Source organism: Hemitrygon akajei, chromosome 11 (genome assembly GCF_048418815.1).
Source record: "Hemitrygon akajei chromosome 11, sHemAka1.3, whole genome shotgun sequence".
NCBI classification, from domain to species: domain Eukaryota; kingdom Metazoa; phylum Chordata; class Chondrichthyes; order Myliobatiformes; family Dasyatidae; genus Hemitrygon; species Hemitrygon akajei.
The window spans coordinates 28,476,755-28,503,016 of record NC_133134.1 but is presented as its reverse complement, the minus strand read 5'-3'; positions in this window follow the sequence as shown (position 1 = coordinate 28,503,016).

Sequence of the window (26,262 nt, the reverse complement as noted above, 5' to 3'; positions counted from 1 at the left end):
GAAAGGTATATGGAGCTTAGAAAAGTAGACGGCCATGGGTAACCTGAGATAATTTCTAAAGTAAGTACATGTTCGGCACAGCTTTGTGGGCCGAAGGGCCTTTTCTGTGTTGTAAGCTTTTCTATGTTTCCTACCTGATGGCAACAGTGAGAAAAGGGCATGTCCTGGGTGCAGGAGGTCCTTAATAATAGACGCTGCCTTTCTGAGACATCACTCCTTGAAGATGTCCTGGGTACTTTGTAGGCTAGTACCTAAGGTGGAGCCAACTAAATTTATGACCCTTGATCCTGTGCAGTAGCCCCACCCTCATGCCAGACAATGATGCAGCCTATCAGAATACAACATCTGAAGAAGGGTCTCGGCCCGAAACGTCAACAGTGCTTCTCCCTATAGATGCTGCCTGGCCTGCTGTGTTCCACAAGCATTTTGTGAGTATTGCAACATCTATAGAAGTTTTCAAGTGTTTGCATGTCTGCATGCGTTTATGTATTGAGTTGCTGCCCATGATTGGCTGATTAGATATTTTCATTAACAAGCAGGCATACAGGTGTACCTAATAAAGTGGCTACTGAGTGCATGCGACCTTATACAACCTTAAGATTCATTTTCTTGTCAGCATTCACAGTCGAAAAGGAAATACAATAGAATCAATGAAAATCTACACACAGACAAAGATTGACAAACAACCAGTGTGCAAAGGCAAGCTGTGCATATATAAGAACAAATACAGTGTGTTCCAGTTAATTAGATCACATTGGGAACCATGCACTTTGGCCAAATTAAGTGGCGCCCAATTAGCCAATGTTACAGGGAAATAGTTAAAATGGTCTGAAAAACACAAACTACCATTTAACTGAATAACAAATTATGTACTTAAATGAAATACAGAGCAAAATTGAACAGTGCTATCTTACTATAAAACAGTGTATTAGTTCCTAATAGCTATCGACGGAAGGATTCACCCAGGGTAAGCTGCAGTGTTGTTTAGATTGACAGTACATGAACAAAATCAGCACGGGCACCTAGTGCAGATAATAGACTGCCTTTGTTCAATGATTTTTGACAATTGCATCCTCCAAATGTTCATCGATATCTTCAAATCCTTCATAGTTCCAATCTTGTTGAAGTAGTGAAATAGTTACATTTTCACTCCTGTTTGTTTCTGGCATCTCCAAGCCTGAATGCTTCAAAGTGCGGTGAGCAAAACCGTTCTGAATTGTCTTACTGCTTATTTCTCACCAACTATCGTTGACAAAAGTTATTGCTTTTTGAACACAAGCCCGCACCTGATGCTACTTAAAAACAGTTTTCTCTAAACAGTGTAGTTTCTAATGGCCACACAAGTGCATGTGACTGACTCTAGTTAGTAACAATCTCCTGTCCCAATTAAGTGGCATAATGTCCCAAATAAACAAAGGGAATCCCGCCTGTATTTTCCATTAGTTTTTCTTCCTTCAGTCTACTACTCTCACGATGCACATGTACAAAGTTATGCAGCGAGTTAAACACCTTCTCAAAAATCACCCATGACAGAAGCTTCCTTTAAAGCGTTTAATGTGATGTCAAGTAAAATGTACATATTAAATTCAATTCAGAATTATCGCATACCTGAATATACTAATGCCATTGATTATGCTCGTAATCAGAGTTAACCAAGGTAATACACCCACAAAACACTCCACAACTATGCCGTGTAAACAAGGGTAAACTCATGGCGCAATGATATCTTAATAACAATAAGCGATAAACTTGATACTTCCTTCAAATTGCATCTACTGAATTGACTTTATTACTTACATCCTTCACATACATGAGGATATGAGATCTCCGTCTAAAAGTCCAATGTTCAATTTATAGTCATTTGTAATAAATAGTTTGTACAACAGGACGGTCAATATAACATAGAAATACAATTGTATCAGCTTGAATTAATCACTCTGATGGCCTGGTGGAAGAAGCTTTTCCTGGAACCTGCTGGTCCTGGTTTTTATGCTATGGTAACATTTCCCGGATGGTAGCAGCTGGAACAGTTTGTGGTTGGGGTGACTCAGGTCCCCAATGATCCTTTGGGCCCTTTTTACGCACCTGCCTTTGTAAATGTCCTGAATAGTGGGAAGTTCACATCTACAAATTTGCTGGGCTGTCTGCACCACTCTCTGCAGAGTCCTGCGATTAATGGAGGTATAGTTCCCATACCAGGGAGTGATGCAGCCAGTCAGGATGCTCTCAATTATGCCCCTGTAGGAAGTTCTTGGGATATGGGGACCCATACCAAACCTTTTCAACCATCTGAGGTGAAAGAGGTGCTTTTGTGCTTTTTCACCACACAGCTGGTGTGTACAGACCATGTGAGTTCCTCGGTGATGTGTATGCCGAGGAACTTAGAACTGTTCACCCTCTCAACCACAGATCCATTGATGCCTCCATTCCTCCTGTAGTCCACAACCAGCTCCTTTGTTTTTGTGATACTGAGGGAAAGGTTGTTTTCTTGACAGCACTGTGTCAGAGAGATGACTTCTTCTCTGTAGGCTGCCTCATTATTAGTTGAGATTAGGCCAAACCACGCAGTATTGTCAGCAAATTTAATTAGTAGATTGGAGCTATGGGGGCTTAGGATACAGCCCTGAAGGGCACCTGTGTTGAGGGTCAGAGGGGCAGAGGTGAGGGAGCTCACTCTTACCACCTGCTGGCGATCCGACAGGAAGTCCAGGATCCAGCTGCACAAGGCAGAGTGAAGGCAGAGGTCTCTGAGCTTCTTGTCAAGCCTGGATGGAATTATGGTGTTGAATGCTGAACTGTAGTCCAAGTACAGCATTCTCACATAAGCATCCTTCTTCTCCAGATGTGTAAGGACAGTGTGTAGAGCTGTAGCTATTGCGTCATCTGTCAATTGGTTGTGTCGGTAGGCGAATTGTAGGGGGTCGAATATAGGTGGTAGCATGCTGCAGATGTAGTCCCAGTTTACTAATATTAACAAAAACTTAAGACCCACAAATTTTGCTGTTTCAAGGGCAAATGAAGAAAGGATGGAGATGGATATCTTTTCACTGTGTGCTTCAAAGCAAAATTCAAATTAACCCCCGCAGGAAATGATGTAAAATACAGCTTACATACAGGAAGTGATGTCCATACAAAATGAGCTGCAACTCTAGAGGAATGAAACTGTTATCTATAGGATGTCAAACTTAACCACTGAAACCAGAAGTCAAATGATCATTTCATTAAGTCTTTGGCTAAAGATGAATGCTCTTAAAGACTAGTTTTGTAAACTGTCTTACTACACCATCTTTTATCATTCTCATGTTGAAAACATTGGCTTTGGTGATGTTTCTGGTGTAGATCAGAAAGAAATGGTGGGCCAGATAACCATGAAGAGAGGGAAAGCTGTTCAGCTTGGAGCCCTCTTGTGGCATGATCAGCTGGGATGAAATCATTAGGAATGTAGTTCCATTGGCTCTTCTGGGTTGATTGTCTGATGTGTTGGATCCTATTATGTACATAAACATAAAATCTCATTGTTTCATTAAATATAAAACTGAGCATGATCTTGATGTGGGTAATGAATTTAATATCATCAAGCTGTGTTCCACTCTTAGGTTATCGTCTTTGGCATCTCACCCTCTAGCAGCACCAATTTCAAGTCATGTTATGGTGAGATCTGGTTTGGGGGCAAGCTTTGCCCTGCCCAGGTTGAATTCAACTTCACTCTATCCAGCATGATCTCTGACCTTTGGGTATACAAAGCAGTAATAGCTTTAGCTGATGCATCACAGAAAATGCAACCTTTTCTTCTGAGCTGTAGATGATGGAATTGTTGTGTAGGTTCTTGGAAGTTTTACACCTTTCGGATCTTGAAGGGAAGAACACCACGGCTGCCACTGTTCATGTTCTCTTTGGGGAGTGGAACATCCCATCTACAGGTGTCTGAAGTCAACTCTCTTAACTTAAAGTATCCCTGGATACTGAGTGGAGCAGCAGATCCAAGAGGGTCAAACAGGCTGTTGATAGTCAATAGCACACCATGATGTGTAAAGGGTCTTTCAGTATCTGCGACATGGTAAGTAAGGGTGTCAGTAACAAGGTCCCATCCAAGGTCCAGTCTGCGCTGCACAGGAGGGAGGTCCTGCCCAGGATCAGGATTGCATAGACCTTTGACCAGATCTTCAGATGGGTAGCGTCACAAGACTTCAGTAGTATTGGACGCAATCTGAGATTACACTGCGCCAAGATGTCATGCACTGCTTTCAGCACACTGGCCTCTTCTTCTGCACAAAAAAGTGATTTAGGACCATCATCAACCCTGAAATGCCTCTCCATCTACAACTGTGCCTCAGTCCCAAATTCCTTCTCCCCTTCAACAGCTGTCCTCTTAAGGCCAGATGTTGCCATAGCTGGTGAGGGGTAGTTATCAAATACATAACCTCCCATGTGGTACTCCAGAATCTCATTGTCCTGTTGGTGGTCATGAAACCATAAGAATCTGAGGCAGTCTCGATGATCCCCTCTCACTACGAAGCTGTGGAACATTTATTCGACGTCTGCCATCAGCGTGACAGACTCAGAGCAGACGGTTAATAAGGTCTGGACCCTGCAGGAGCACATTGTTCAGTGACACACATTTGATTGCAAAAAAGAATCAATGACATTTCATATTTGTTCATGTTTCTGGGAGTGATAAACATCGAAGTTGGCCAAATGTCAGTCCTCTTTACAAACAACAGAAAATCTGCAGATGCAGGAAATCTCAGCCGCACACACAAACGTGGGCCAAAACGTGCTTTTTTCATAGATACTGCCTGGCCTGCTGAGTTCTTTCAGCACTTTGTGTGTTACCTGTTCTCTTTGTTGGGATCTGGCAGAGGCATTAACTCAATATGAATGTTCCTGAAGGATCTCTCCATGAATTCTGCATGAGGATTTTTCGTTTCTGGTTTCCTTCTCAATGTGTGACTGAGTGACACTACACACACAAAATGCTGGTGGAACGCAGCAGGCCAGGCAGCTTCTATGAGGAGAAGCACTGTCGACATTTCGGGCGGAGACCCTTCATCAGGACCTGACAAAGGGTCTCGGCCCGAAACGTCGACAGTGCCTCTCCTTATAGATGCTTCCTGGCCTGTTGCGTTCCACCAGCATTCTGTGTGTGTTGTTTGAATTTCCAGCATCTCAGATTTCCTCGTGTTTGCTGAGTGACACTAGTTGACCGAGGCCTTCAGTTATTTGAAGGAGTTATGGTGTCTGGAAAGGAAGGAGAGCTACTCAATTGTTTGACTTGTATTTTCAATAGGTTTCAATAGGGACATTTAATGTCAGAGAGATGTATACAATATACATCCTGAAATTCTTTTTCTTTGCAAACATCCACAAAAACAGAGGAGGGTCCCAAAGAATGAATGACAGTTAAATGTTAGAACCTGAAAGCCCCCCCAGATCCCTTCTCCCATGCATAAGCAACATCAAAGCGATGGCCCCCTCCCCCACCAGCATAAAAGCATTGGCACCCCCCCAAGCACTCAAGCATGCAGCAAAACATCAATAAAGACACAGACTTGCAGTTCCCAAAGACTACTCGTTCACCGACTGTTCGACGTACCACAGACTCTCTCTCTCTCTAATAAGGGAAAAAGAGGTGTCCCCATTTCACAGCGAGAGGGGAGACATAACAAAGCAACTCGCTGATTTATGGTGTTAAAAGTCTGCTGCATCGCTTTTTCCAAGCTCTGTGCCCAAAGAACTCGGGCCCCTGGGCACACAGCCAGCTCGCTGCTTTCCATCTTCCATGTACCTTCATGACACATCAGGCGGCGGCACCCGCCTCCAGAGCCACGAAAACCCGGCACCCTGAAGGCGCACTAGTCTTCCAGGCCATGTCCTTGGCCTACCGAAAAGCAACCGGTCATTCGGCCCTGAGAGAGGGTCCCGTTTCCACAAGGAACCAAAGTCAGTATGTAACTCTAGGTCAGGGTCTTCAAAAGAACCCTGAAAAAGGAAAAACAGAGGTATTAAAGACAGAAATAGAGCTGTTTCTAAAGATGCAAGCAATGGAGTCGCCGTTAGGTGCCATTAACCTAAGCTCCGCCCTCCGCCAACCTATTTGGTAAACTGTTTATTCGTGACTCGAAAGAAGACCCATCTTTGATGGAAGTTGCTGGCTTGCAGTCACCTTCAGAGTGACAGAAGACTAGTGTGTCTAAATCTGATTGAACATGTCAGTGTGCTTGGTTTGCTTACCTACGATCTTCTCTTTCATGCAGATTCTACTCTCCCAGGGTCTGAAATGACTCGGGCATTGTTTCTCCAGGATGTTAGTCTTAAATGTCCTGACAGTCAGCTGATGAGCACCACCATGACCCAACCAACTGAAGCTGTTGGACACTTAGAAGTTCCCAACCATTTCAAAATGGAAATAATCATACCAGTGCCCAAGAGGAGCAGGGTGAGCTGCCGTAACGACTACCATCCGGTAGTACTTACAGCTACAGTGAAAAAGTGCTTTGAGAGGTTAGCAATGGCTAGAATTAACCCCTGACTCAGAAAGGGCTTGGACCCACTGCAATTTGCCTATCACCACAACAGGTCTATAGTGGATACATTCTGATAGGCTCTTCACACAGCCTTGGATCACCTCGACGATATAACTATCTACTGGTATGTCAGGATGTTGTTTATTGACTACAGCTCAGCATTTAACACAATCATTCCTACAGTTCTGATTGATAAGTTCCAGAACCTGGGCCTCTGTACCTTCCTCTGCAGCTGGATCCTTGACTACCTAACTGGAAGACCACTATCTATGTGGATCGGAAATAACACTATATAGGAAGATTTGAGTATGTTAACAACAATAAATCTTTGCTGGATTATTTGTCTTTTAACTGAAGAAAGCTTAAAACTTCAAAAAGGGTTAAATGAACTTTGTTTCTAACTCTCATCTATTGTGGTTGCAATATTGTTTCATACCCTTTATTAAAAATGCAACTGTCAATTTGCTTTTGGACATTGCAATTCAATTCTAAATAATTCTGATTATTTTTATGTACTAGTCATTTGGTATATGTTCTTTCAGTTTACTGAACATATGATGGAAAATCCAGGAGGCAAATTATTAGAGAGCTGATTGCTGATTATTTCTACAATAAAGAATGCCATGTGAAAATTTCAGATTCTGTGCGGCACGATTGCTCAGAAACTTTAGAAGGGATTATCAGTCTGAACTGTGACAAAGACTAGTGAAGTTAGGTCTAGTTGGTTCCAACACTGAAGCTCAACACTGAAGCCTTACTCATTAAATATAAAGCAATTTCTTTAGCTGGAAAGAACTTATACAATCCTTCAAACACCAAGAGCTCAAACTGTCATTCCTTAAAAATGATCCTTTAAGTACATATATCTACAGGGTCAGCATCTATGAGCCTGTGCAGATAGAAATTTAGAAGATGATTTGTCATACAGGACAATGACTGCTTACTACATTGATTTTTCTCAACCCATGATGTTGGCAAGAAGAAAAACGACCTAGTCAACATCATTTTTCACTTACAACCTTTGGCTCCTCAACTCTCTCCGTCTTGTCACATGAAATTTATTCGATGCTCTCATCAGCCAGGACAATGCAGTACAAAAGAAGCCACCGGAGACAGTCTGGTGAGACTCGGCTGTTTATGAGATTTATTGATCTGTATTGTAATATCTCAGGAGTCTTGAATAAACCTTTACCTTCCAAATGACATTAGAAAACATAGGAATTGAAATGGGTTGTGAGACACTAAAAATCCAATCATTTGTTAATTTATAAAACACAAATGGACAATCTTGAGCAGAGCAGACAGCACCAGTGAAGAGAAATGCAGGGTGATGACCTTTCATTGGAGCAAAAGACATTAGAAATGTGATATAAGTAGTTGAGAATGGGAGACGTAGAGATAGCAGAAAGAATGTCTGTGATAGAGTGGAGGTGAAAAGAGTGGAAATGGTACAAGGTTTGAGTGTGTTAGCCAAGCCTTCCTCACATGCAGGAGTTATATATGGGGCAGGGTGCAGGGGAGGGGGTGAAGGGGAACAGAGGAAGGAGTGGGTGTGGGAGGGGGAAACAGGAGAAAGAGAAAGATGCAAAAAACATGATTGATTTCTAAAGTTTCTGGTTCTGATAGAAGACTGTTGACGTACAATGCTAACTCTGCTTTGCTCTCTTTAGATGTTGCCTGATCCAAGCACTTCAAACAATTTCTGTTTGTACTTTAGATTTTGAATCTGTAGTTTTTTTTTTAACATTCTGACTATTAGAAGTCAGAAGCTTTATTTGGAATTACTATGCTAATGGTTTCCAAAGATCAAAATATACCATATTTCAATTCAATGGGAACCCAAGCCATTGGAAGTCCAGAGAATTGCAAATAACACCAATGAATCATAAATGTTTAACTGAAATTGTAAGGAGTCAAAAAGGGCTTTATGTTGAATAATATCAAAGTGATCTTCATCCTTTTAGTGGTGACATTTGCAGAATTACAAAATTGGAAAACAATATCAGTTTTATTACAATTGTTCTTGGGATCTGAATGTTGATGGTAAGGCCAGCATTTATAGCCTTTTCTAACTTGCTCTTTAGAAGCTGGCAGCTTTGATTAGAATCAAAGAATCATAGCGAGGTACAGCACAGAAATGGATTCTTTGGCCCATCTAGATCATGCTAAACCATTTAAACTGCCTGTGTTGCCCTTAAGGCATTTATTTAGCTTTATTACATTTTTGCTTTAGTAATTCATTTGCAATTATTTTTTAAAGTTAAAGGTTGACAACTACATTGCAGTTGTTGAAGGTAAATTCATTATCTGTGATGTTTCGCGGCATGTGATGACGTCACACCCAGTTTCGCCGCGTCTTGTGGGTAAATACCGGGTTTGGAGAAACGGGAAGGCGGTGGCTTGTGTGTGCAGGATCAGCGCGAGAGAAGTTCCATTTCTACGCACTAAGAAACATCATAGAAGCAATGCCGTAAGTTCATATGACAGTTCATATGTTGAAGTAAAAATGTTAACGCTGATTCTGTTAAAAGAAATGACGGTTGATAAAGTTTATTTTCTTGTGCTATTGAAAGCGTTGCTGGAAAGTTTGTGTTGACGTGTATTTAAAGCTGTTGATGGTGTAGGTAGATTCTGACTGTATGTTGTACTTTAATGTAACATAGTTTGTTGTAATTTTACTTTTACAGGTATTTATGATGCCAAGAAGGAAACAAATACTGTATATATTTTGTATTGTTTTATCAACAGTTTTCACCATACGTTAATGTGGAAGAGTGAACAGTAAACAGTTAATCTTACTGCGATCCTGTCCTCATTGGCTATAGTTTAACTTGGTGTTTAGTTCAGAGTTTCTACACCCTGCACAAGAACACTATACTGCCTACTCCCATCAACCTGCACCAGGGCCATGATCCTCATATCCCTACCATCCATGTACCTATTCAAACTTCTCTTAAATGTTGAAATTGAGCTCACATGCATCACTTGTGCTGGCAGCTCATTCCGCACTGCCACGACCCTCTGAGTGAAAAAGTTTCCCCTCAAGTTCCCCTTAATATTTTGGCCTTTCACCCTTAACTACTGCGGTCTTTCCATGAAGGTACTCACGAGGTCTGTTGGGGCAGGATGTTTTGGGATTTAGACGCAGTGACAATAAAAGACCAGTGTGTAGCTTGGAGAGAAAACTTCAGATGGTGATGTGTAGGAGAATGGCACAAGAAACAACGTGATGAGGAGCCATTTCCTCCGAGGGCGATGATATTGTAGGCCTTGCACTAAAATATGCGACTCCACTAAGACGTCAATCTAGATTATGCTCTCACAATCCGGTATGAAGCCTGAAACCATTACATGCCTTGACTCAGAGATAAATGTATCATCCACAGTGCCAAACTCACATTCCAAGGAGCTGGTGTAGTACATATTCAGTGTAAAGTGAGCCTATATGTCGGAAGATCATCAGAAAATTGAGATAAAGCAACTGTCCCATGCCAAATAATAAGGAGCAGCCTGTAAAAGCTCTCAAAGTCACTGAGGTAATGGGATATTGAAGATCATAATTGTGTTCTGCTTATATTCAGCACTGAAATTGGACATAGTGTGGAACGAAGGCTGTAACAGCTTGTCAAGCCTGCACAAGCAGGCAACTCCCAGTTTCCACCCAGCTGACAGGAGTCACCGACCACTCATTTCCAACTCATCACCTGCAGCCTATTTAAACCTAGCGTTCATCAACAGTCCTTGTTCATCCATCGAGCCAATCCTCCTCAACCAGTTGCTCCCAGCCTTCAGTTACCTTGTTATGTTAAGTATCTGCTCTCTCTTGTTTCCTGCCCCTCGTGGCTTGTTATTGTTAAAGTGATCACCCACCCCTAAATCATCTCCGCTGCTTTGCGTTTGGGTCAAGCTCTCTACATTTCCTGACAGGATGGGTGAGCCAGCGAATGACCCAGCAGAGTTTGCTTACCTAAAGGAAGTTGTCTACCAACGTGAGCACACAATCCAGAAGCAGCATAGACCACTGCCCGCCACTCTCAATCAACTCTCCTTATCGTTACAGCAAGCCCGCACGTCACCATCTCTGTATTCTATGGACTGAGCCAAGATTGCCTTCATCCTCTACATAGCACCATCCAGAGACAGAGAAGCAGTTTCAGCGACAGGTTACTATCGATGCAATGCTCCTCAGACAGGATGAAGAGGTCAATACTCCCCAATGCCATTAGGCTTTACAATTCAACCGCCAGGAGTAAGATATGTTAAAGTGCCGGGGTTGATTGTATTTAATGTATTTAAGTAAACTACTTAAGAACTTTTTAAAAGCTATTATTAATGCTTTTTGAAAGAGTGATTTAGATGCATATCATATTTTTACTGAGTTAAGTATTGTATGTAATTAGTTTTGCTACAACAAGTGTATGGGACATTGGAAAAATTGTTGAATTTCCCCATGGGGATGAATAAAGTATCTATCTATCTATCTATCTTATCTCTCTCGCGACTGGGTGCGCTCTGACTTGGGCTGCTGCTAACTGGGACAAATAAAACCATCATCTGCAATAAATATGGGGAATTCACCACTGAGCTGCACCAAGTTTTCAACCATCCAGGAAAGGGAAGCGAGGCAGCTACTTCACCTGCATCAAGGCTGATTCTCAATGCTGGATTACTCGGTAGAATCCAGGACCCTAGCGGCAGAGTGCGGCTGGAACGCAGAGGCACTGATGGCCCATTACTTACATGGCCTCTCGGAGTGCTTGAAAGACGAGCTGTCTACCTGGGAGATGCCCACCGACCTCGAAAGCCTCATCACACTGGCCCTCCATATTGATCAGCATCTTATGGAATGACTCTCCATGCTAGCAGCCACAACCCCAGTTCCATCCCAGAACCATTTCATGCTGCAGGATCCTCATTAGCAGTGCCTCCAGAATGCATGCAGTTAGAGACAGTGCCTTTAACCCCCGAAGACTGTGTGCATCGGTGGAGGAGTAACCTGTGTGCTTACTGCAGAGCAGCTGATCGCCCAGGCATCACAGGCCCACTGCATCTAGAAACTCTACATCACCAAGAGGAGGTGAAGAGTCTTCTACCTGGTGAGCTTTGCCTGCCCCTCGTTCCAGCACCATATCCCGACTCCTCCTCCTCCACACCCCGATGGCTTTACGTGCATAGGAGGTTTCTGGTGGACTCTGGTACTGCAGGCAACTTTCTGGACTGGGCTCTGTGTGTGCAGCTTGGACTCCCTACTGAGCCTATCTTGCACCCTTCTGCATCACGCCTAGTAACAGACGTCCCTTGGGGTTTGGGATGGTTACAGCACGCACATGAGCAGTGGAGAGCACTGCGAGTTCATCTAATTCTAAGCTGTCGACTCACCGAACACTCTTCTCATCTCGGGCTACCTGTGGTTCTCCACTCACAACCCTCCTTCAGCAAAATGGAAGCCAGCTCCATGCCACCTCACAGACCACATGACTGTGTGATTGACCTTCTCCTGGGCACCACACCTCCCTGTTCTCCCTTTGTCCTCCAAGCCACGAATGACTACATTGCCGAAGCACTACAGTACAGCTTCATTTGACCATTCCAGTGCAACTGGTGCAGAATTCTTCCTTATTACAAAGAAAAAATGGGGGTATTGACTACTGTGGGCTTAACAAGATCACATTTAAGAACCATGACTCTCACCTTGCATTTGAAGCACTCCATGAGGCCCAGATCTTCACCACTCTAGATCTATTGATTGTGTACAACCTGATCGACATCCATCAGGGGGAAGAGTGGCCGATAGCATTCCTAACACCCAATGGCCAATAAATGTACTTAGTGATGCCTTTTGAACTTTCAAACAGTCCAGCCATTTTCCAAGCCTTCATTCGTGACATCCTCTGAGATATGCTACACAAGCATGTGTCCATCTAACTGGATGACATCCTCATCTTCTCCAAGGACCCCCATGACCACGTCTGTTATCTTCCACTTCAAGGCATAACCATGGAGCCAGAGGAAGTGTGTGCCATTGTCGAAAGGCCCTAACTGTGTTCCCTCAAATGGCTACAGCGCTACACCCCGCCATTTCATCAGGAACTACAGCCAAATTGCTGCTTTACTCACCTCCCTCAACAAATTACCTACCTCACAGATAACTTGGTTTGCTGCAGCGGACCACATTTTAGAGGAGCTTAACTTCACCACTGCTCTCATTCTCCACCATTTGAACCCCTCTGGAGCTTCTGTGATAGGTGTGGACTCATCTGACATGGGTGCTGGAGCTATCTTCTCCCAGCGAGAACCAGGCGGGGAGACAAATACTTGTGCCTTCTTCTCAGGCAAGTTCAACTCAACATAGCTTCTGTATGGAGTAGGAGATAGGGAGCTACTCATCACTAAATTGGCCTTGGTGGAAAGGAGACTTTGGCTGATGGAAAATATAGAGCCCTTTCTGATCCAGACCTACTACCAGAACCTCATCCACTAACCCAGCCCATGTCTGATTTGCGATACCTTCTTCTTCAAGCAATTCAATTTCCCAATCTACAACAGACCTGGCTCCAAGAGCACTAAGGTGAGTGTTTATCCCAGCTAATATGGAGATCGACCCTCAACCCATCATTCCATCCTGACAGATCCTCACCCCGAACTTCTGAGATCTTAAGAACCAGTTCCACTAAGACCTACTGCATGAGACAGCTCCAGCCAATATACCTAATAATTGCCAACAGCCACTGAATCTCTTCAGTGGGCCCACTCCTCAGCCCCCTCCAGCTATCCAGGTGCACAAGGAACCCTGGATTTGAATTGAATTGAATTGAAACGCTGATTCTGCAAGCCCACCATGATTGCAGTTGTATGTCAGTTTATTGCTGCTTCCCTTCAATGTTCCCTGTCCAATTCCTCCAACCAGCTGTCCTCTGGGCTTCTATGGCCTCTACCAGTCCCTTGATATCCGTGGTCACATATTACCATGGATCTCATCATGGGTTTGCCTCTTTCTGATGGGGCCATGGTGATCATGACAGTGGTGGACCAGTTCTCCAAAGAGGTCCACTTCATTGCCCTCCACAAACTTCTGTCACCCACTGTGATGGTGGACCTGGTTCTTCAACATGTGGTTGGTCTCCATGGTTTCCTTCAGGACATTGTGTCTGACTGAGGTCGACGATTCATCTCCTGCTTCTGGCGAGCCTTCTGCTTCCTCCTCTGCACCTCAGTGAGTTTGTCCTCTGGCTATCATCTGCAGAAACTTTGGGGAATTGATGGGAATGTGAGGAGAATAAAATTGATTAAGGTAGGATTAGTGAAAAATAGGTGCTTGATTATTGGTATGGACTCAATGGGCCAAAGGGCCATTTTACAGTTTGATTGCTCGCAATTCCCCCAAAATACCATAATCAGACATTTGCACACAGTTCCCTAGAATGCCACAATCCTGCACCAAAACATATATTGAATCATCCATAGTGCCCCATAACAAAAGCTACAAACTTATCAACACTGACTTTATATACCAAAGTAGGGAGATAAATTAATTTTACTATGGCATGCTGTGCAACTGTGGAATTGCAAATGCTCAGAGACAAACACACAATTTGGTGTATAGTAAGTCACCAGTATCGTGCCAATATACAAATGTATCAGTCAGATGTGTCATTACTACAGTGGAGTGAAGGGAATTACAGAGGCATGAGAGAGGAGTGGCCAGAATTGATTGGAAAAGAACACTGGCAGGGATGACGGCAGAGCAGCAATGGTTGGAATTTCCGGAAGCAATTCGGAAGGCACAGGATATATACATCCCAAAGAGAAAGAAGTATTCTAAAGGCAAGATGACACAACCATGGCTAACAAGAGAAGTCCAAAGAGAGTGCATATAATAGAGCAAAAATTAGTGGGAAGTTAGAGGATTGGGAAGCATTTATAAAACACCAGAAGGCAAGAAAAATAAGTTATTAAAAAGGTAAAGATGGAATACGAAATTTAGCTAGTCAATAATATTCAAGAGGATACCAAAAGTTTCTTCAGATACATAAAGTGTAAAAGAGAGGTGGGAGTGGATATTAGACTACTGGAAAATGATGCTGGAGAAGTAGTAATGGGGGACATGGAAATGGTGGATGAACTGAATAAGTGGATTGCACCAGTCTTCAATGTTGGAGACACTAGCAGTATGGTAGAAGTTCCAGGTCTCAGGGGTCATGAAGTGTGTGAAGTTATCATTTCTAGAGAGTAGGTTCTTGGGAAACTGAAAGGTCTGTAGGTAGGTAAGTCACCTGGAGCAGATGGTGTACTGGTTCTGAAGGAGGTGGCTGAAGAGATTGTGGAGGCATTAGTAATGATCTTTCAAGAATCATTAGATCCTGGAATGGTTCTGGAAGACTGGAAAATTGCAAATGTCACTCCACTTGTTAAAAAGGGAGAGAGACAGAATAGAGGAAACTATAGGCCAGTTAGTACATCCATAGAATCATAGAACCATAGAACATTACAGCACAGAAACAGGCCTTTTGGCCCTTCTTGGCTGTGCCGAACCATTTTTCTGCCTAGTCCCACTGACCTGCACCTGGCCCATATCCCTCTATACACCTCTCATCCATGTACCTGTCCAAGTTTTTCTTAAATGTTAAAAGTGAGCCCACATTTACCACTTCATCTGACAGCTCATTCCACACTCCCACCACTCTCTGTGTGTCAATATTCCCTTTAAACTTTTCCCCCTTCACCCTTAACCCATGTCCTCTGGATTTTTTCTCCCCTAGTCTCAGTGGAAAAGGCCTGCTTACATTCACTCTATCTCTATCCATCATAATTTTATATACCTCTATCAAGTCTCCCCTCATTCTTCTATGCTCCAGGGAATAAAGTCCTAACCTATTTAACCTTTCTCTGTAACTCAGTTTCTCAAGTCCCGGCAACATCCTTGTAAACCTTCTCTGCACTCTTTCAACCTTATTAATATCCTTCCTGTAATTCGGTGACCAAAACTGCACACAATACTCCAAATTCAGTCTCACCAATGTCTTATACAACCTCACCATAACATTCCAACTCTTATACTCAATACTTTGATTTATAAAGGCCAATGTACCAAAAGCTCTCTTTACTACCCTATCTACCTGTGATGCCACTTTTGGGGAATTTTGTATCTGTATTCCTAGATCCCTCTGTTCTACTGCACTCCTCGGTGCCCTACCATTTACCTTGTATGCTCTACCTTGGTTTTTCCTTCCAAAGTGCAATACCTCACACTTGTCTGTATTAAACTCCACCTGTCATTTTTCAGCCCATTTTCACATCCTCAGTGGTTGGGACAACGTTGGAGTCGATTAATAAGGATGAGATCTCAGGGTACTTGGAGGCTCATGATAAAATAGGCCATAGTAAAATAGGCCGTAGTCAGCATGATTTCCTCAAAGGAAAATCTTGCCTGACAAATCTGATGGAATTCTTTGAAAAAGTGATACCCCTTTTTACTGGGCATCTCTGGAAATGCAGCCCATTAGCCCCTTGCAAAGAGGCTGCTGGATTCCGCAGCGAGAAACCCACCTTTCTCAGGCTCCATACGTCTAGGGTGTATAAACTTTGAGTTGTTAAAGAAAAGAAAGAAAACAGCAAAAATGGCTCATTATAATTAAAGTCAAATGTGCACACAAGTTGGAGCTCATCTTGAACTTGTCTGTAACATGCTCTGGACTCTTAGTCTGCATGAAAGCACACACTACCTTCTGAATGTTGCTCGAAATCCATCTGGAACAAGTGGGTCTCCCACGGGTGTATTTGTCCTTACTTCGTGAAGCCATTCATCTGCACAAAGCACCTTGTGCAACAGGGAAAGCATCCTCAGCCATCTTCCCTCCTATCTTCTTCCAGCTCCCACCAAAAAAGACCTCAACTTACACCAGTGTCCTTCACAAAGCTTCTCTGCCCAGCACTCTCTAGAACCTTCTCCCAACTCCACCATCCTGATTGGCTGACACCACATTCCTAATTTGAACAACAATGCCTCTTATCTCAGACAGGCTGAAAGCAGAACAAAATGCTCTTACAGAACTGCCAACGTGGGATACCTATAGCATAGCAGTAAATGTCTTAACCAGGGCATTACAGAAGCAACTAGCAGGATGGACAAAATAGAATTGGTTAATGTTGTGCACAGAAGGCACACATGAGGCTGCTTATGAACCCATGGCATTACAGGAAAGATTATAGTATGGAAAGAGCAGTGGCTGATTCGCAGGAACCAAGGTGTGGGAATAAAGGGAACATTCTCTGGTTTGCTAGTGGTCCACAGAGGTATGTGTTGGGACTGATACTTCTTATGTCAATGATTTGCATGATGGAATTAATGGCTTTTATCCAAAGTTTGCAGATCATATGAAGGTAGGCGGAGGGGCAGGTAGTTTTGAGGAAGTAGAGAGGCTACAGAAGGACTTAGGTTAGGAGAATGGGAAAGCAGCAGATGGGATATAGTCTTGGGAAGTGTAAGATCATGCACTTTGGTAGAAGAAATGAAAGGACAGACTATTTTCTAATTGGAGATAAATACAAAAAATTGAGGTGCAAAGGGATTTGGGGGTCCTTGTGCAGGATTCCCTGAAGGTTAATTTGGTGGTTGAGTCTGTAGTGAAGAAGGCAAGTGCGATGTTAGCATTCTTTTCTAGAGAACTAGAATGTAATAGCAAGGATTTAATGTTGAGACTTTGTAAAGCACTGGTGAGGCCTCACTTGGAGTATTGTGAGCAGTTTTGTGTCCCTTATCTTAGAAAAGATGTGTTGAAATTGAAGAGCGTTCAAAGGAGGTTCACGAGCATGATTCCTGGATTGAATAGCTTGTCATATGAGGAGCGTTTGATGGCTCTCAGCCTGTATTCATTGGAATTCAGAGGAATGAGGGGTGACCTCATTGCAACCTATCGAATTGCGAAAGGCCTTGATAGAGGGGATGAGGAGAGGATGTTTCCTATGGTAAGAGACTCTAAAACCAGAGGATACAGCCTCAGAATAGAGGGACATCCTTTTAAATGGAGATGATGCTTGAATTTCTTTAGCCAGTGAGTGGTGAACCTGTGGAATCCTTTGCCACAAGCAGCTGTGGAGGCCAAGTCATTGGGTATATTTAAGGCTGAGCTTGATAGATTCTTGATTGGTCAGGGCATGCAGGGATATGGGAGGGGGGAAGCAGGAGAATGGGGTTGAGGAAAATTAGATCAACCATGATAAAATGGCAGAGCAGATTTGATGGGCCAAATGGCCTAATTCTGCTCTTATATCTTATGGTCTTAAATGGGAAAGCAACCTATTTAAACAACAAGATGTAGCATCAGAACAAGTTTTACTTCAAAATATTTTTCTAAATACAGTAGCAGGAGGCATCAGAATTCACACTCTGGATAACATTATCAACAGATCAGCAATAGCAGATGGCCAGATGTCAGCTTTTCCTAGTCCAATTTCCCATGAATAGAATACATTTCCTATGTAAGGAAGCTGTTTCTGACACAGGATATCTGAGGTATCTGGCTATTTGGTTGACAGGGTAGTTCTGTGCAGAAGGAAAGTTCAATCATTTTGGTCATTCATGGGAAGAAAATCAGACAACTTTTTCACAGATAACAATATTGGCTTCTATAGAACTTGCTACAATTACATCAACTTCTGGGAGATGAAATAAGTTTTCTGTTCTCCATTTTATCATTTTTTTTTGTAATCACTGGGATTGCAAATCTGGCTTCTGATGCATCTGACAGTAAAAGTTCAAAGCTGGCGTCAAAGTTGAATGGCAGCTATTTCATAGGGTGACACGGTAGCGTGACAGTTAGCGCAATGCTATTACAGCACCAGCGGAGCGGCCTGGGTTGGACTGCTGCCGCTGTCTGTGAGCTGTTTGTATGTTTTCCCGTGACCACGTGGGCTTCCTTTGGCTTCCTCCCACTTTCCAAAAACGTGCAGATGAGTAGGTTAATCGGTCACATGGGTGTAACACGGCAGCACGAGGTTGTTGGGTAGGAAGGGCCTGTAACTGCGCTATCCTTCTAAATAAATAAAATGAGATGTCAGAATCTAATTAATATGACAAGGTGGTCTGCTGTGATTTTTAGTAAGGATTTCACAGAAATAATACTAAAAACAGATCACTCTCCGAATCCAGTTCATGCTCTGCACAGCCCCTCTCTCTCCCTCTTTATTCAGCTCTAAAGAGTTTCCTTTGACTTTCTTTCATTTATCTAGTTTCCCCTGACATGCAATTTTTGGTTAGAATGTGGCACTTGGGTTCCTGGAAACTCCCCTAAATTTTTTGACGGATTTATTAGTCACTACCTTGTGAGTTTCGTGGTCTTCCACAGGGGGAAATGTGATCTCGGAATCAGATCAGGTTTATTAATACTGACATATGTCATAAAACTTGCTGTTTTGCAGAGCAGGACAGTACATGACACTGCAGAATATTACTAAAAGTCACAATAAGATGCACATAAAAATAAATAAATAGTGCAAAGAGAGAGCAAAATTGTTCATGGTTCCTGGTCTGTTCAGAATTTTGATGGCGGAGGGAAAGAAGCTGTTCCTAAAACATTGAGTGTGCATTTTCAGACTCCTGTGCCTCCTCCCTGATGGTAACAATGGAAAGAAGGCATATTCTGGATGGTGAGGGTTCTTCACGATGGATGTTGTCTTTACAAGGCTCTGCCTTTTGAAGATGTCCTCGGCAGTGGGGATGATTGTCCCCACTGTCCATTGGGTGCTGGCTGAGGCTACAACCCTCTGCAGCTTTTTTTCCGAATATGTGCTTTGGGGCCTCCATTCCAGGTGTAGATGCAACCAGTCAGTTTGCTCTCCAAGTACTGTACATGTATAGAAATTTGCTAGGGTTTTGGTGTTACACCAAATCTCCTCAATCTCTATGAAGTATCACCACTGGTGTGCCTTCTTTATGATTGTATGAACATGCTAGGCCCAGGATAGATCCTCTAAGATGATCTTGAACTTGAAGCTTCTTTCTCACTCTTTCCACTGCTGACCCCCAAATGATTTGAAGATTCACAGTACATTGAATACCAAAAAATGTATAAATTATACGACCTTGAGATTTGTCTGATTGCAAGCAGCCTCAAAGCAAGAGACAGGAAAGAACCCAATTAAAAAAACAGACTAACACCCAATGTGCAGAGAAGGAGAAAAAACACTCAAATCATGAGTCCTTAGATCCAAATCACTGGAGCAGTCCAGAGTAGGCCCAAAGCCTCCGTTGCAATTCATCATATTAGCGGGGCAAATTGCCATGGAGCTTGTAGACACAAATCATAGCTATCTCACAGCCCCAGTGCAAAATCGGCCCTCGCTTCCAGTCCCAACACCCTGCCTTTCCAGTCTATCCGGGCCAGCATTTAAATTGTTCAAACAATGGATCGTGCCTCACATTAGGACCCGGACCCTGCCACAGTGAAACGATCCAGGATTAGACAACACAGCTCAATGATTCAATCTGGGCGTAGACCTCACCACCCAGCCCGAAGCTGTTCTCAACCTCTCCAAATTGGTTCAGCGCTTAGAGCAATCCAACCTTGCACCTGGGTTAGCTGGACAGGCACTGAAACTCCTCTGCCTTGATTCATCCTCTCCGAATCGTTCACTTCAACTCCATCTGCATTTAACTTTGCACTGGACCGTCACGGCTCATCCCTTCAATTCACTTCGCCTTCACTCTCCTCTTCATTGTTTTTGGTGATAGTTTACCACAATTTACTTCTGAAAGGGTGTTAATTAATAACGTTTTTAGTCTATGAGGACTGGTGTGTGTTCTCCTGACTTTCTCTTCCCGAAGTCACAGTCAATTCTTTGGTCTTACAGGTATTGAGTGCAAAGTTGTTGTTGCGACGCCACTCAACCAGCTGATATCTCTTACTACTGTGTGCCTCCTTGCCACCATCTGAGATTCTACCAACACCAGTTGTGTCATCTGTGAACTTGTAGATGCTGTGCTTTTAGGTGTGCCTAGCCACACAGTCATGAGTGTAGAGAAAGTAGAGCAGTGGACTAATCACGCATCTTTGAGGTGTGCTGCGTTGATTATCAATGAATCCTCATCTACACCATCGACCTTTATGAGATTTCCAGTTCATCCCTGGACATTTTTCGTTCTCTTGGGGAGAGCCTAATCTGTTCAGTTTCCTTTGATTGGCCTAAGCTCCCAGTTCTGACATCAATCTCCTTAATTTCTTGTTGTAAACATATAATTTAAAAAAAAAATTATTTTATTGAGATACAGCACAGAATAGGCCCTCCCAACCCTTTGAGCCATGCTGCCCAGAACTCCCCCAATTTAATCCTAACCTAATTACAGGGCAATTTACAATGACCTACTGGTATGTCTTTGGACTGTGGGAGGAAACCTACATGGTCACGGGAAGAAGATATAAACTCCTTACAGGAGAAGCGGGAATTGAAACCCGGTTGCCTGTACTTTAAAGCTTTGTGCTAACCATATGGTACTGTGACACCCCAATGCATGGCACAGCAATGAGTAAAGGATGTGCCAATTTAGTCCTTTCAAGTAAGTAAGATACAATGCTGAATTGTCTTCAGAAGCTTCACCTATTAGAGTGATTATTCGTTATTAGGTGGGCTTAGCTGACAAAGCCAGTGTTTATCACGCATCCCTTACTGGACTGAAGAAGTTGGTGGTGAGGAGTCTGTTTGATGAAGATGCTTCCCTCAGTGGAAGTGGGCCAGGAGTTCTGGGGATTTTATTTTGACCTCAGTGATATATCTCCAAGTAATAATGATGCACATACTTTTAGTCCAAAACTATAGGAGTTGGAAGTTATATATCAATTAGTATTCTGATTAGAGATAACACCTAAAAAGTCAATTTATCTTCCTTTCTTAAACATTTATTGCCACACTGTGTGGGTTTGATATTCTGAGGGATTTTTGGCATTGTATTTCTTGCTACTGTAATTAATCTAGCCCTCATGAAAAAGGTTGTCTCTAACCAATCATAAATTGCATCATCTTCCCTGTGTGAATGTGATTTCTTTTTTTTTATTGTATCTGTCAAACTAATCTTTTCCAGCTAGTCTGTTTGAATAAACTGACCCCAATCAGTCATCCTTGAGCAGGTAACAGACTTCCTGGTGCTTGATGCACACTTGGGGGTGAACAGGACTTCCTGCCAAGAGCAGCCAGTCAGAGAGAAAAAAAAATAGCTCCATTCCCTGAAATATCTGTTCAACACTCCAGGAAGGAAATTTTAAAGAAGAAGAATTGAACTCAGTGGAAGAAGTATTTACAAAATACTTATAAAGCAGTTCTGTGCCAAATTGTAAATATGACTCAAATTGTGTAGAAGACTGCTTAGCTACACGGTCACCACTTTGTATGAGGTCGGAGGAAATAGTAAAAAAAAATTTTAATTCAAAGTCACCCGTTACACCGTACAGATACTGCAGATCAATCAAACAGCGTTATATTTGAAGATTGCTGCAACTTTGCTTTCCTGACAAATTACCTGCATACAGATCACACAGCAGATCTGATATGGGGCAATTAGTTAGCTGAGACCTTTTCCCCTGGTTTGATGAAATCGTGAAAATTCAGTTCACTTATATTGCAGCAGTCAGCAAGGAATGTTCCTTGGCTTAAGTCTGTTTCTCTGGGTTTATTGTGCTGATGTTGCAACATTGATTGAACGTTGTCTTGCAAGTTTTATTCTGTGCTCTCTTGTCCTGTCCAATTTTAAGAGCAAGTCTTCCATCTACAATATTTTTGCCTAAGAGCAAAACCATCCATTGAAATTAAAAATAATGCAAGTTATTTTTAGTGATTTAATTTCTCCAGGATTGCTCATGCCAGATTAATCTCCAAAAAAATTATGAGATGGTGGGGGGGGGGGGGGGGGTCACTGGCAGTATTTATTGTCCTTGATAAAGTTGTGATAAGTTGTTCTCCTGATAGGCTGCAGTTAAGGCACTCCCTCAATACCAGAATCCCAGAACATTTACACAGTGATGATCACAAAATGTCAGTACTTTATGTCAGATAATTATATTCAGTGGCCACTTTATTAGGTACACCTGCTCATTAATGAAAATATCGAGTCAGCCAATTATGTGGCAAGCAAGCAGACATAGTTGTTGCTCAGACCAAATTTCAAAGTGGGGAGGAAATGTGACCTAAGTCATTTTGACTGTGAAAAGACTGTTGGTGCTAGACAGGGAGGTTTAAGCATCCCCAGAAACTGCTGAACTCCTGGGAATTTCAAACACGACAGTCTCCAGAATTTACGGAGAATGGTGCAAAAAAAAAAACATCCATTGAGAGGCAGTTGTGTGGGTGAAAATGCCTTGTTAGTGAGTGAGGTCAGAGGAGAATGACCAGGCTGGTTCAAGCTGACAGGAAGGCAACAGTATCTCAAATAATCACACATTCCAACAGTGGTGTGCAGAAAAGCATTTCTGAATGCACAACACGTCAGGCCTTGAAGTGGATGGGCTACAGGAACAGAAGATGAACATACACTCAACAGCCACTTTATTAGGTACAAGAGGTGGATGAGGTACTGAGTGTAGCTAGTTTCTGCCTTTCTTGGAGCCTGTGCCTTCCACAGTTGCCTTCTACTCAACAATAAGCATTTACATTGAATTGCCAATCTCCCTTGTTTTTACATCAACAGCTATCAGAAATAAATCTACTCCCCCACACCTCTGAAAAAAGTGGTCTTTTAGATCCCTGCAGTTAATAGCAGGGCTGTATAATAATTAAGGAAGTAAGCTTTAATGTGATCTTTGCTTCTGTATTCCCAAAGCACTGCAAGAACTACAAAACAATAACAGATGCAGATGTGATTTTAAATATAGTGCCCGAATGGTGCATTACAGCTCATTTCATTCAGCACCACACTCTCCTTGGTACAGGGGTTACAAGAGCAGCTTAGACAGCTGTAATGTTATTTTTTTAAAGAAACATTAGAATCGGAAACTTGCCTCTGTTGTGCCAACCTTTCGCCTCCTGGGTTCAAGGATGTCACCACGGCAACTCATCAGAGAGCAGACTGAAATAAAGGAAGGCCACAGGAAGATGAAGAGGGTCAGGATGTGGGATTGCAGCAGTATCTGATCATGTCTCAGTGGCCCAGATAATGTGACCCTGCAGCAGAACTGGCAGTCACCTGGGACGGTTTTTTTTCCACATTAATAATCTGGCTTGTGATACAGTGCAGTTTACTTCAGTGAAGTGTCTTCAGGTTGGCCTGGCACTTTTGTCCCAGATACCTGGTCCAGAAAAACACATCAGAGAGACACCCTGTGGCGAAGGCACTGATTAGTTAGCAGAGACTGTTAAAATGCAAAAATGAGGGCTCCACAGGGAACTTCCTCAGACCAGCTACAAGGGTTTGATTTATGTTTGCACAGAAAATCTAAGTGCATTACTTAATCATATTTATTACATTGCTTAAATACCCTACTTAACATTCACCCCATATAAGTTAAGCTACATATTAATAGCCCTATCAAATTTAGAAAAGCATGTTGTCTATACCTCCAAGTTGACTCACTTTTAAGGACTCTACAACTTGCATTTTCAATCCTAATTGTTTATTTATTTATTATTGTTATTATTATTATTTTGTATTTGCACAGTTTGTTGTCTTTTGTACATTGCTTGTTTGTCCATCTCTGCCACGTGTGGTTTCTTGGTTATTTCAGTGGTGTTCTTTGTATTTACTGTGAATACCTGCAAGAAAATGAATCTCGGGGTAGTACATGGTGACGTATATGTACTTTGATAATAAATTTACTTTCTACTTTGGACTTTGAATAATCATAGAATCCATATTCTATACAAGGAGGACCCACATATTAAAAATGTTTAGTCAGTCATTAGTCCCACCTGACTCCCTGAAAAGACAAATTCTGGTTAGGAAATTAATGCTCTAATTACTAACATATTAGTAAGTACCATGTTGTGTGTTTAATTACTGTGGGCCCAATTATAGGCAGCTGCTCTGCTGCAGCTATATGGGACTCAAAAGTTCAAAGTTCAATGTAAATCTGATATCAAAGTGTGTGTACGGTGTGTCACCATTTGCTGCACTGACACTCATTTTCATTGCCTTCTTTGAAATGGTGTCAGTCGCAGGACTGGTTCTCTGATGTGATTATGCCAAGGAATTTCAAGTTACAGACCCCCTCCACCTCCCAATCCCCAATGAGGACTGGCCCATGGACCCCCAGTTTCCTCCTCCTGTAGTCAACAATCAGCTCTTCGGTTTTGCTGACATTGAGCGAGAGCTTGTTGTGGCACCATCCAGCCAGATTTGCAATCTCCCTCCTATATGCTGAATCAACACCACCTTTGATTTGGCCAACAGCAGTGGCACTGGAGATGTACTAAGCCTCCACCAGATGACAATTAACAGACAGAGACTCGAGTAAGACCTTTGAGGGGTAACATCTTTGCTGGAGGAAAAGTAGAGACGTGTTTCATCCATATCTTCAGTGAAAATACAAAACTTTCATCTTTACCCTAGCACTGTTTGCCAGACACCTTGTTTTTTTTTAAAAGAAAAACTTGTAAAAGTTTATGGGCAGTAGAAACCAGAGCTAGCTTTCTGCTCAACGTATCCTTTTCATGTCAAAACTGAGAATGTGCTCAGGTATGTGATTGTTCCTTTTGCCTAACAGGTGAGTTCTTCTGAACATCTAGAAAATGGAAGGAAAGTGGGCTCCAATCTGTGAAAAGCAAATTGTATTTGTTCAATTTGTTGTCTTCTCTTCACTGGCTAAAAATCTGCCTACAGGAGATGGTGGCACAGTAGCATAACAGTTGGCACAACGCTTCACAGTACCAGTGACCTGGGTTCAATTCCAGCTGCTGCCTATAAGGAGTTTGTCTCCCCATCACCGCGTGGGTTTCCTCTGGGTGCTCTGGTTTTCTCCCACAGTCCAAAGACATATCAATCGGTAGGTTAATTGGTCATTGTACACTGTCCCATGGATGGGCTAATATTAAATTGGGGGATTGCTGGGTGGCATGGATTGAAGGGCCCAAAGGGGCTATTCCGTGTTGTATCTGAATAAATAAATAAATAATAAATCTTTCGAAACCTACATGGAAGTGATGATCAGCGGGTTCCCCCTGTTACTGGCACACATGCTGATGTTGCTTTGATTATAATCGTAAATGTGAATATGATGGAAACAGAATTGTTCGCTACAAACTGATGCTCACATCCACTCCAATGACAGTGCATCCTGCAAGTTTATAATGTTACAGTTCTGATAATTCCCGTAAATTAAGGCAATACTTACAGAGGAAGAAAATAAATTGCAATCTGTTGGAGCAGTTACTGGATGAATGAGCTAGCACAGTGGCAGTTTGCCCAAGGGTCAGCTATGAATCAAATGGGTTAACATTTTTGTCTCCTAGCTTTCTGCTTCCTTTGTAAAAGTCCTTTTCTGAAAAAAAAAGTGTATCCATTCTGAAAACCATAGAAGAGGGCAGTCTCATAGTGTGTAGGGAAGGATGGGATGGGAAAGATCATAAACTGATTTGTGTGGCACATGGGAGTTCATTTTAACTTTCATATTTGAGGTATTTTGCTTGGAGAATAGAAGCACCTTTCAGCCAGAAGTTAATGTTAACAGACCTTCTTCAACACAGAGCCAGTCCATTGGATGGCTAGACTGCTTTGACATCAGGGAAATAGTCATAGTGGAGCCTGGAGCTGAGATGGTCC